At 37.4% G+C, this 11,226-nt stretch overlaps 1 long non-coding RNA gene across 1 annotated transcript in view; it reads left to right on the top strand.

Moving 5' to 3' along the window:
- LOC117012109 (uncharacterized) overlaps window positions 1-11,029 on the top strand; it is a 42,743-nt gene extending 31,714 nt beyond the window's left edge. Inside the window, exon 3 of the long non-coding RNA XR_004421124.1 lies at window positions 10,546-11,029. This is a non-coding gene — a long non-coding RNA (uncharacterized LOC117012109). The remainder of the gene's footprint in view (window positions 1-10,545) is intronic.
- Window positions 11,030-11,226: the final 197 nt, after the last annotated feature.

Below are 11,226 nucleotides of genomic sequence, written 5' to 3'. Positions count from 1 at the left end.
AGAGAAATTAGAGAAGTCCTAAATAAATGGAGAGGTATTATTTTTAAATTGATATATATATTGTCAATATGAGTCCAATCAAAATCCTAATCTTATTTTTGTGGAGCTTGACAATCTAATTCTTAAAAGTATTTGGACAAACAAGGGCCAAAAATAGTCATGATAGAAAACCAGGTGGGAGGACTTTCTTGTTGGCTATCAAGACTTATTATAAAGCTATAGTAATTAAGGTGATAAATATTGGTACAAGAATATTCAAATAGATCAGTAGAATGTATAGAAAGTCCAGAAACAGACATTTGATTATGACATGCTACTTGATTTATGAAAAAGATGGGACATTTGAGCACTGGAAAAAAAAGATGGTCTTTTCAAAAATGATACTAGGACAACTGGACAATTTAGTGAACTGGAAAATATGTCTGAAAAAAACGTAGGAAAATACGTTTTTCCAAAACAAACGTATTTCCAAAACTACGTATTTTCCAAAACGTAGGAAAATATAAAAGAGCACATAGAAAATATAATAAGAATGATTAACATATATTTTTCCAGAAGGAGAAAGTGGAGAGAAAGGCAATATTTAAAGAAATGATGGTCGTGAATATTCCAGAACTGAAAAATATGAATCCACAGATCCATGATGTACAGCATATCCAAAGCAGAATAAGTAAATTTTTATCCTGAAACTACAGAACAACGTAAACAATAAAAATGTTGTGAGAGTAGTCAGAGAGAAGGGAAGGAACACCTACAAAGGAATGGTGAAAATAGACTTCCTAGCAACTACAGTGAAAGCTAGAGGACAGTGGAAGAACTTATTCAAAATGCTGAGAGAAAGTCACTATCAACCTAGAATTGGGTATCCAGCCAAATTATCATTCAAAACTAAAAGGAAAAGAAGAACATTTGGAAAAAAACCCAAAAAACAAAAAACTGGGAGCTTTTACCAGCAAGAGACTTACTCTAAAGTAACTTCTAAAAGATTTTCTTTAAGGAAGAGAAAAAGATACCAGAGGATGGTCTGAAATTCAAGAGGGAATAGTGAGCAAGTGAAATGGTAGACACATAGGTAAATTCAAATAAATAATGGTCTGTGTAAAACAATACTAGTGTCTCATGTATGGCATTAAAGAAGACATAACTGGAATATTATACAATAGTATGTGAGTCCAGAATATCTCCAAATATATTTATGAGTTATAGAACTAATGGTAACTGCAGGGTAGAAGCCCAGTAGACACCACCTTTGCCAAGTGACTTAAGTCAACCTTGCCAGTACATCATGTACTCCCAGATATGGAGGACTGAGAAAGGCACATCACTTCTGTGGTATTCTTGCCAAAAATGCATAACCCTAGTCTAATCAGGAAAAACACAGCAGACAAATCCAAATTGAGGGACATTCTGCAAAATAACTGACCAGTACTCTTCAGAAGTGTTGAGGCCACAAAAGACAAGAAAAGACTCAGAAACTGCCACAGATTGGAGGAGACTAAGGAGACGTGACAAATTTAATATGGGATCCCAGGTTAGATTCTGGAACAGAAAAAAACAGTGTAAAAACACAAATTCCAAATAAAGTCTGTAGTTTAGTTGGTACTATACCAATGTGAATATTTTTGTTTTGATAATTGTACTATGATTATTAAAAATGTTCATGTTAGAGGAAGCCGGGTAAAGGCTAGAAGGGAATTCTCTTTACTAGTACTGCAACTTTTCTACAAATCTAAAATTACTTCAGAGTAAAATAAAAAGACTTCAGCTAACATGTTTTTAAGTCTTTTTTATCTGAGGTTGATGGAAGCTGTTCAGCTTTATGGCTGTGTTAGACATGCTTGATAAAATTTGATAAATTTTAAGAAATTAAAAGAATAAAAGTAGAGGGAATAAATTCAACTTTTAGAGAGAAAAACTTTAAATAATGAAAAAAACAATAACAAAGTACAGTCAGATTTTTTTTAAAGCAATAAAGGAGAAATCAGACAAACAAAATTCAAATAAGGTAGAAACAAGCCCACATATGTATGTTGATAATCAAAATAAATGTGAATGGACTAAATAACCAATTAAAAGTCAGATTTGTAATAAACAAACAAAACCTAAGTGCTTATTTTTGAAAGATGACTCTAAAGTATACAGTCACAGAAAGGTTGAAATTAAAAGGACGGAATCCACACATATGTGGCTCTTTATTTATGACAAAGGCACTAAGAGCACTGGGGAAAGGATGGCTTTTGATTCTGGGTCAACTGGGAATCCATATAAAAAGAAAAGGATATTTGACCCCTATCTAGCCATCCACAAAAATCAACTTTAGATTTGATTTTAGGCTAAGATTTAAATGTGAAGAGTAAAACAATAAGACTCCCAGTCGATTACATAGGAAGATGTCTTCATGACATTAGGAAAGAGAATGAATTCTTAAGTGGACACAAAAAGCATTATTTTTAATAACAGATTGGAAATATCATCAATGTCCATAATATGAGACATGTTAAATGAGTTATAGCCATGCACAGATCCAACTTCAACAGAACCTTAACCACACCAGGCTGGACTGGGGTTTAATCAATATATAGTTGGCTTTTGCTTTAACATAATGTTAAAGGTTATTAAAATAATCTGTGTCCGTATGATCTCCACTCAAAGTTACTCAAAATGTATGACATACAGCTTTACCTATAATTTTAACTATGGTTTAATCAAAGTATTTGGGTTTATCATTTTCTATTTCCACAGTGTGTTTTGTGATATTTTAATTGTATGGTTTTTGTTTTGTGTGTCTTGTTTAAGAAATTCTTCTAAATCTGCTTCTGTGTAAGTCAGGTCCCACAGGCAAGACACGATCCACTCAAATTGGGTAAGTTGAGGAGAGTTAACAGAGAGCTTATTTACAAAGTGGGTAGAGTGTAAACCACAGAGGACAGCATTGTATCCCCGGGCTAGTAACAGTGAGTCCCACTGTTACTCCTGAAGGGGAGAAAGAGAGAGCGAGCCCAGACAGTGCACTGTGGACAAAGGCCCCCTGACTGGAGTGAGGCCTTTGGATGGAGCAGTGCAGTCAGTCTGCAGCAGTGCTGCCGCAAGAAAGCCAAGGGAATAAATCCCCAGCCTCACTCTCATGCATTCCTCTTAAACTTCTGCTGCAGCTCCCCATTGGCTGAGCCCAAATGGAAGCCGGAGAGCATGAGAAACACTTGATGCAGTCCAAACAGTATATCTCCCTGGGGCACAAAGCAGAATCAGAGGGTGGAGATTATAAAAATGGCTACAGATTTTTTGCATCTCAGTATGTGCTCCAAGACATAGAGTCTGTTTCCCCACCTCTTGCAGCTCAGCTTGGCCATGTGACTTACTTTGGCCAATGAGGAATTAGCGAACATGACATTAGCAGAGTTTTGAAAGGCACTTAAGACATTACATCTTACAAAACTGCCCTCTCACAGTTTCTGAGACCCCTACCATTTATGCTATGTGAAGAAGTCTGAGCTAGCCTACTGGATGATGAGATACATTTGGCTAGTTTCTCCAGCCTTCAGCCATCCAATACTCACAAGCAAAGTGACCTAGCTGACTGGCAGATTTGTGGGTGAGCCCAGCTAATACTATCACAACTGTCTATCTGAGCCAACCCCAATGGCTAACCTGCAGAACTGTGAGTTTAATTGTTATGCAATGACTAATTGATGTAAGGAGTAAATGGAAAATATCCAGCACAAATTCTAAAAATTTTATGCTTTGCCATTCACAATTCTTCAGATGGAAATTGTTTTGTGTATGCTATGAGGTAGGGATCTAATTTAATATTTTCTTAAATGTCTAGTGACTTGTGTCCAACAATTTATTGAGTAGTAAATTCTTTCTTCACTGATTTCTAATGCTGCCTCAATCATACATCATACATGTACAAAGCTATTTCTGGACTTTCAATTCTATTCCTTTTATCTAGGAGTATTTGTCTAAGTTTTCATCACTACATGTTTTAATGATTATAACTTTATAATAAATCTTGGTATCTGGTAGAGAAAGTCCACGCACCGTTTCCTTTTTCTTCAAAACTGTGGTGGTTATTTTCAGTCCTTTACATAGCTAGATCAATTTCAGGATCAGTGTGTTAAGTTCCACAAAACATCTTGCTTGTATTTCAATAAGAATTGAATTAAATTTGTAAATTAACTTGGAAAAGTAGTGATATATTTATGATATTGAGTCTGCCTATTTAATAACATAGTATATCTTTGTTATTGGGAAGGATATTTTCTATGTCTTTCTTTAGGTTTTAAAATATTGGTATATAGGAACACTACTAATTTTTGTATGCTGATCTTATATCCAGCAATCCGACTAGGCTCTTATTAGTTCTAATAATTTTATACATTCTTTTAGGTTTTCTATAAAGACAGTATTATAAATATTGGTAGTTTTTGTTTCTTATCTGATTCTCTTGGATAAAACTCTTGTTTATTTTTATTGTCTTATTGCATTTGTTAAGCCCTTCAGTACAATGTGGAATAGGAGGTATGAAAGCAGCTCTCTTTGTCTTATTTCTTTAATCTTCTAAGGTGGTATGTTACATTAATAGGTTTTCTTTATTAACATTGAAGAAGCAACTGTGATATCCTCTATAGCCACTTCTTAGAGATAACCAGTGGTGAATATCATACATATATCATGATATATTACTTTTTAATTCACTTCTGAATAAAATGTAACATTTACTCAGAATTTTTATGCCTATGTTATTAGTAATTTTGCTGATAATTTTCCTTTTCTGTACTGTTTGTGTCCACTTTTGCTGCCAAGGTTATATTACCCTCAGAAAACGAGCTGGGTAGCTTATTCTAATTATCTAATTACTTTATATATTATCAGGGTAATCTCTTCCCTGAAGTTTCTGTAAAATGTGCTTTTTGAAATCTAATATTTTGATTAATGGTTACTGGTTTATCCAAGTTTTCTTTTAATTCTTAAGACGTATGGGGAAGTAACTGCTTTCTCCTGGCTTCATGTTTCCATATGGAGGAAACTCTACTCGTGCAATGCCCTTGGCCTTGAGCCGCATCTCCACAATATTGCCTCTAAAGAGACTTGGATGACTGATGAGCTCAGCTCCTTCTTGGCTCTTTCCTCAGGGCCGTTCTGCCTGCAAGATTTGTGTTTTAGTCAGTGTTTTTCATAGAATAAGAGGGTTGCATACCTATTCGGGGAGCCAAGGTTATCCATTTGTGTGATGACAAAGTAATTATGTCAAATTCAGGGGTGAATAATGACAAGTTCTCTTAGCTGCACACCAAAGCGACTTTCTCTAAACTGCTTTATCAATAATAAATGTGATATTCTGACTTCCTTCTGCCTGATTATGTTTAATGATAAAGAATTTGGGAGGGGAAGAAAGGGTGTTATTCTTTGACCACTTCTCAAATTGCACCATCTGATTCATTGGCTGAATACTTTGAAAAATAAATACGACTAGGGAGTTAAGGCTCTGGGGTGGCAAGCATTCATGGTTTCTGGCCTTAGAGTTTTGACCTTAGTGTTTTGTAGCAGCCCAGATTGTGCAATTGCTTCTGTGGGGATGGCTTCTTCAGATGGCCATAATGGCCGTAATAAACATTACGTAATGGAATTGTGATCTTCCTTGGTCACCGCAGTTTATGGTAGTTTACTCCTCAGGTGTTTGGTTGTTTTTCTGCAAGAGGGTTGTTTCAGTTTTATTTTTTATAGTGTTAAAATATACATAAAGTTGACCATTTTAACCATTTTAAGTATAAGGTTGGTAGCATTAAATACATTCACATTGTTGTGTAACAAAAAGTCTGTTTTTTAAAAATGGCGAACTTATTAAATGAGGGCTGCTCTGATCTCCATGTGTGGATACCTACAGATTGACCATGAATGCTGCACTCAACTTGGACTGGTATTCTAGGAGAAACTGAGTCAGAGATGAGATCTGCTGTTCCATTGGCCCAAATTAGGTCATGGACCCAAGTCTGAACCAATGACTGTGGCCAGGAGCCGGAATAATGCTGTTGTTTAAGACAGTGCCACATTAAGACAGTGCTACCCTTGGCTCTCTTTTGAGCCAAGGGTAGCACATACCTCTCCCAAATCACAGGGGAGAGAGAGAAAGAGAGAGAGGGAGAGAGAGAGAGAGAGAGAGAGAGAGAGATCGGGGAGAAAACCAGTGGTGAATATCATACACATACTTTTTTTTTTGACAAAATTGAGGTCTTCCTATATAGCATTGTTGTCCAATACAGTACACGTGACTATTTAAATTTAAATTAAATTACAGTTTGGTTCCTCAGTCACAGTAGCCACATTTCACATGCTCAGGAGCCACACACGGCTGGTGACTCCCTTATTGAACAGTGCAGATAGCAAGCCTTTCCATCATCCCAGAATATACACCAGAGTTAACATGTGGTGATTTGAAATCAAATATTTGAGAAGCTTATCTCTCATGGCTGCAAAGTATTCCATGGAAGGATGTGTCAGCAATTATTTAACCATTCCCACGTGAACATTTTTAAGGCTGATAACACACAGTTAAATACATTCGGAAAATGTGCACAGGAAGTCTCCCCTCATCCACACAAGCACTGAGTCTCATTTAAAACCAAATATTGCCAATTTGATAGGCAAAAATAGATCCCGACTCCGTTTTTGTAAATGTTAGTAAAGTTGAACAATGACCTATTGTAATTTGTTAAATGTATGAAAGACACAGACATTCAGGGAGCCAACCACGGGACATTTTTATACCGCGCAGCATCAACAGGCTGTTTCCTGGGCTGTGGGGACAAGGCCACTCAACAGAGGCTAAAGCAACGTGGGACAGGACGCTCACGCGTGAGAGGTGGGCATCCCTGGGCACACAGGAGGAGGACACGCAGAGCTGCAGGTATTGAGGGGGAAATGGGAGCAAGAGAACACCTGGGTTTGGTTTACAAGGTCGCCGAAGTCGCAGCACATCGTCACCTGGAGCTGTCCGCACGGCTGCGACTCGGGTCGCGGGTGGAGGGCGCAAGCCGCCGAGCATCCAGCGACTCCCGGGCGTCGGCCGCCTGCTGCCCGGCACTGACGCGCCCCGTGGCCCGCGGCGACAGTGGCGGGGCGCCCCGGCCGCGCCCCTGCGCGTTTATGAGCTGGCCTCGGGTCACATTAGAACACTTAGGGGGAGCCCGGGGCCTCCATTCAATTCCCCAGGAGGGACGCACGACCAGGGCAGAGAACGCGCTTCTGGGTCCTTGGCTTGCGCTTCGGAATCTTCCGGGAAATTGGGGTTCTGATTTGATCCGTCCGTGGTGGCCTCCGCCTTTGATTCTAACAAACAGCCGGGTCGGAGAGTCAGTGGCCCGGGCACTGGCCCCTGCCACGCGGACCAACACGAGTTCGACCTTGAGAATAGTCGCGCTGCGCGGTCCTTCGACCGAGCCCTGTTTTCCTGACTGTGGGGTGAGCAGCAGGCGGTACAGGCCGGTGAAAATGCCACGTAGTGACGTGAGGGACCCAGCTTGTCACTCTTCGACCAAACCGCCTCATGGAGTCCGACCTCTTTTTGCCTCGGTCCCCCCCAGGCCATTCTTCAGGGCCAGCCACGCCCCCAAACCACGAACCAAGCTGAAGGCGAACGACCGGAGCCCAGGAATAACTTCAAGCTCACGTGGGGAGGCGGCGATCGCGCCACGGTTGAAAGGGATTCCCCGAGACCACGAAGATTTGGAGATTTGGGGGCGGGCCTGCCTTTGCGATCACCGGGAAGAGTGAGTGTAGGCGGGAGAGGTGGCTGAGCTTTGGAAAGCTCCTGGGCGACTGTGACCTACCACCATCTCTCATCATCTAAACAGATGGTAGCTATCCCAAAACCAGGACATATTTGTAGAATACGATGTAATTGAAGAACCAGATGTAGAGCTTTTAGAAAAGACAGAAAGAAAACTTTAAAAGGCTTTTTCTTTCCTAAGGATCTTGGTTTACTAATATCGGTATCTAAAATATAACAAAACTAAATAAACCAATGAGTTTTATTTATCACGAGGGAAGTATTCTAAAATTGACACTTGGATTCATTCATATCTTTTGATGAACACTACCACATCTGTATTTCAAAGTGGTGTTTAAAAGGCCCTTAGAGCGCTAGTTCAACCTCCAATGCGTTATTATCCTTAGACTCTCAAAGGCTTACCATTTACAGGGGCTCTTGTCTACCCAGCAGGAGGGCACTTCCACCCTAGCCTGCTCGCCGCCATAGCCCTCTTGGTTATGAAGGTGGTTGGCTCACCACTTTTCCCAGCCCTTTTCCATAGCCTTGCAACTACTATCAAATTGTTTTAGTGTGTGGACCTCCTGAGATCCTCCAGTTGTCACAAATGTGAAGACTTTTTTATGGCTGAATAATATTTGTGTGTATCACTTTTTTTTTTTTATCCATTTGTCCACTGGTGGACACTTAGGTTTCTTCTGTCTTGGCTATTGTAAATAATGCTTCAGTGAACATAGGGTTGCATATATCTTTTTAAGATAGTATTTGCGTTTCCTTCGGATATATACCTAGAAGTGGAATAGCTGGATCATATGGTAGTTCTATTTGTAATTTTTTGAGGAACCTCCATACTGTTTTCCATAGTGGCTTTTCCAATTTACATTCCCACCGAAAGTGCACGAAGGTTTCCTTTTCTCTACATCACTTGTTATTATCTTTTTTTATAATAGCCATTTTAACAGGTGTGAGGTGATACCTCATTGTGGTTTTGATTTGCAAAACCTCATTAGTGACTGAAACCTTTTCATGTTCCTGTTGCCCATCTCTGTGTCTTCTTTGGAAAAATGTCTATTTAGATCCTCTGCCCATTTTTTAATCAGACTTTTTTCCTATTGAGTTGTATGAGTTCTTTATATATTTTGGATGTTAACCTCTTATCAGATTTGCAAATATTTTCTCCCATTCAATAAGTTGCTGGGGTTATCTTTACATTTTATTGATGGTTTCCTTTGCCGTGCTTTTGTTAGATGTAGTCCTACTTGTTTATTTTTGCTTTTGGTGTCAAATCCAAAAAGTCACCAACACTGATTGATGTCAAGGAGCTTACTCAATTTTCATTTAGGATTTTTAGGGTTTCAGGTCTTACCTTCGTCTTTAATCTATTTGAGTTAGTGTTCGTGTGTGGTGTAAGTAGTGGTCCAGTTTTCCCAGCATCATTTATTGAAGACATAGTCCTTGCTCCATAGTATATTCTTGGCTCCTTTGTCATAATTTGATTGATTTATGCGGGTTTATTTCTGGGTGGTCTATGCTATTCCATCTATCTGTGTCTATTTTGTGCCAGTGCCATAGTATTGGAAACACAGATGATTTGTTGGTGTTCCAGAAATCTGTTTTGTTTTTTTAAATGATGGCATTAAAACTGCTGCTTAGTACATTTACCTTCTTTACTCAGTATAACGTAGAGGTGAAAAAAGCTTCTTAATTTTAATATGGTAATTTATATTACCATTGATCTTTGGAATACAGGTAGTTTTCTTATCTTTTCCCCTCCTTTCTTTTGGGGAGTTTAAATGCTAAGTTTTTGACTTGTGATTTAACTCCACATTAGGTAGAAAACAGATTGGGATAATCTTTACCTAAAAGTTGTCTCAAATTTCATTTTATTTTTTTTTCAAATTTTATTAACTTGAAAATAAGTTCTAAAAATATTTTTGTCATGGTTAACTCCTATAATAGTGTCTAATCTATCTTGGAAATTTTCTGTTTCTGTATCTTTCCTCATTTATACAATAATGTAAATATGAAATGATATATTTTTATGACTGATTATGATTGGTTATGAGTAAGACAGAGGGGAAACTTTTATTAACTTTATAGCACTTAGTAAAATCCTGTTTTTAAACTGTTATACAACATAAAATAGTATGTGGTCTGTGAACATCTATACATTTTAAAATAGTAAATAAGTTCAAATAAAATTAATTAAAATCCAACTTTTAACTATATACAATTAATTATTTGTGAAATGGCTGAAATAAATATAAAATCCAGATTGGCTTTTCTTCCTCCTAGTGGTTATGTGTACAAAACTAAATTCAATATTGATTGAAAGCAAACAATCCAAAAAGGAAAAAAGGCACACATATGACTTAGTAAAAACTATCTGTTTTTCTCTGCAGATGACATCGTTTTAAGTTCATTCCCTTTCACTGCTCTACTGGTATATATTCAGTAAATACAAACAAAAAGTATTATCAGCATCTGTAAAATATAACTGGGAAGGCATATTAAAGCATCATATAGCATATTCCAAAAGTCAGCAAATGATTCTCTAATTACTGGTTTGGGATACTTGTGCTATTTGCTCATATAATTCAGTTGGTGGCATAATTACACGACTCTGTAACAAGTAAAGCTCTGGGGGGAGACTTGTTTAAAAACAATTGACTTGGATATATATTATTTTTAACTGTACGATTTTTTTCCATTTTAGCTTTTTTCATTTTAATGGTAAATTTAGAAAACGATTATCTTTTTCCTTTGTTGAATTGCAGCACAGTTTACTCCCTAGTCAAGTGGGGAAACTGTACCAGTAAAGAACTGAAAATGAGGAAGTGGGGGCAGCGGGTTCATTCTTGGACTGTCCTTAGTGTTGGATCATCAGGTCAAGGTGAGTAAACATTTTCCAGACTGCTTTACCAGATTAAAGCAATTTTCCATACCACCCAAAATATAGTCTCATATGTCGTCTCAGCACTGTTACATCATTAATTTTTACTAATGTACTTAGTTGGGTTTTATTATTTTATATAATTTTAACTAATTTAATAAAGTTGTTTTGCATTTTGTTAGGTAGGATTTATGTTTTCCCATTTTTTAAATGTTGTCTGCATTTCCGAACATATAACCTCTCTGTAATCTTCTCTGACCACTTACTGTTGGAATTTAGGTACTGATTTATATTTCTATTAAATCTTTATAAATTTTTGGTAAATTTTCAACACTTGTACAGCAAATTTGATTCTTAAACTTTTAAAATTTATGTACAGTAAATTTACTTAACCACATAATCTTAATTTCAATAAGGCTCAGGTGGAGCACCATTAAAAATAAGCAGAAATTAATGTGAAGAGTAGATGACATATAAAAATTATCTGCAATCTGTAGGATAACTTTAAATATGACTGTATATCTCTGAACTTACTTAGAACACATCAGTCTATTAGCTTGGAAAG

This window comes from Rhinolophus ferrumequinum, chromosome 20 (assembly GCF_004115265.2).
Source record: "Rhinolophus ferrumequinum isolate MPI-CBG mRhiFer1 chromosome 20, mRhiFer1_v1.p, whole genome shotgun sequence".
NCBI classification, from domain to species: Eukaryota; Metazoa; Chordata; class Mammalia; order Chiroptera; family Rhinolophidae; genus Rhinolophus; species Rhinolophus ferrumequinum.
Note: the sequence above shows the minus strand (reverse complement) of the source record. Positions and strands in the feature narration are given on the sequence as shown.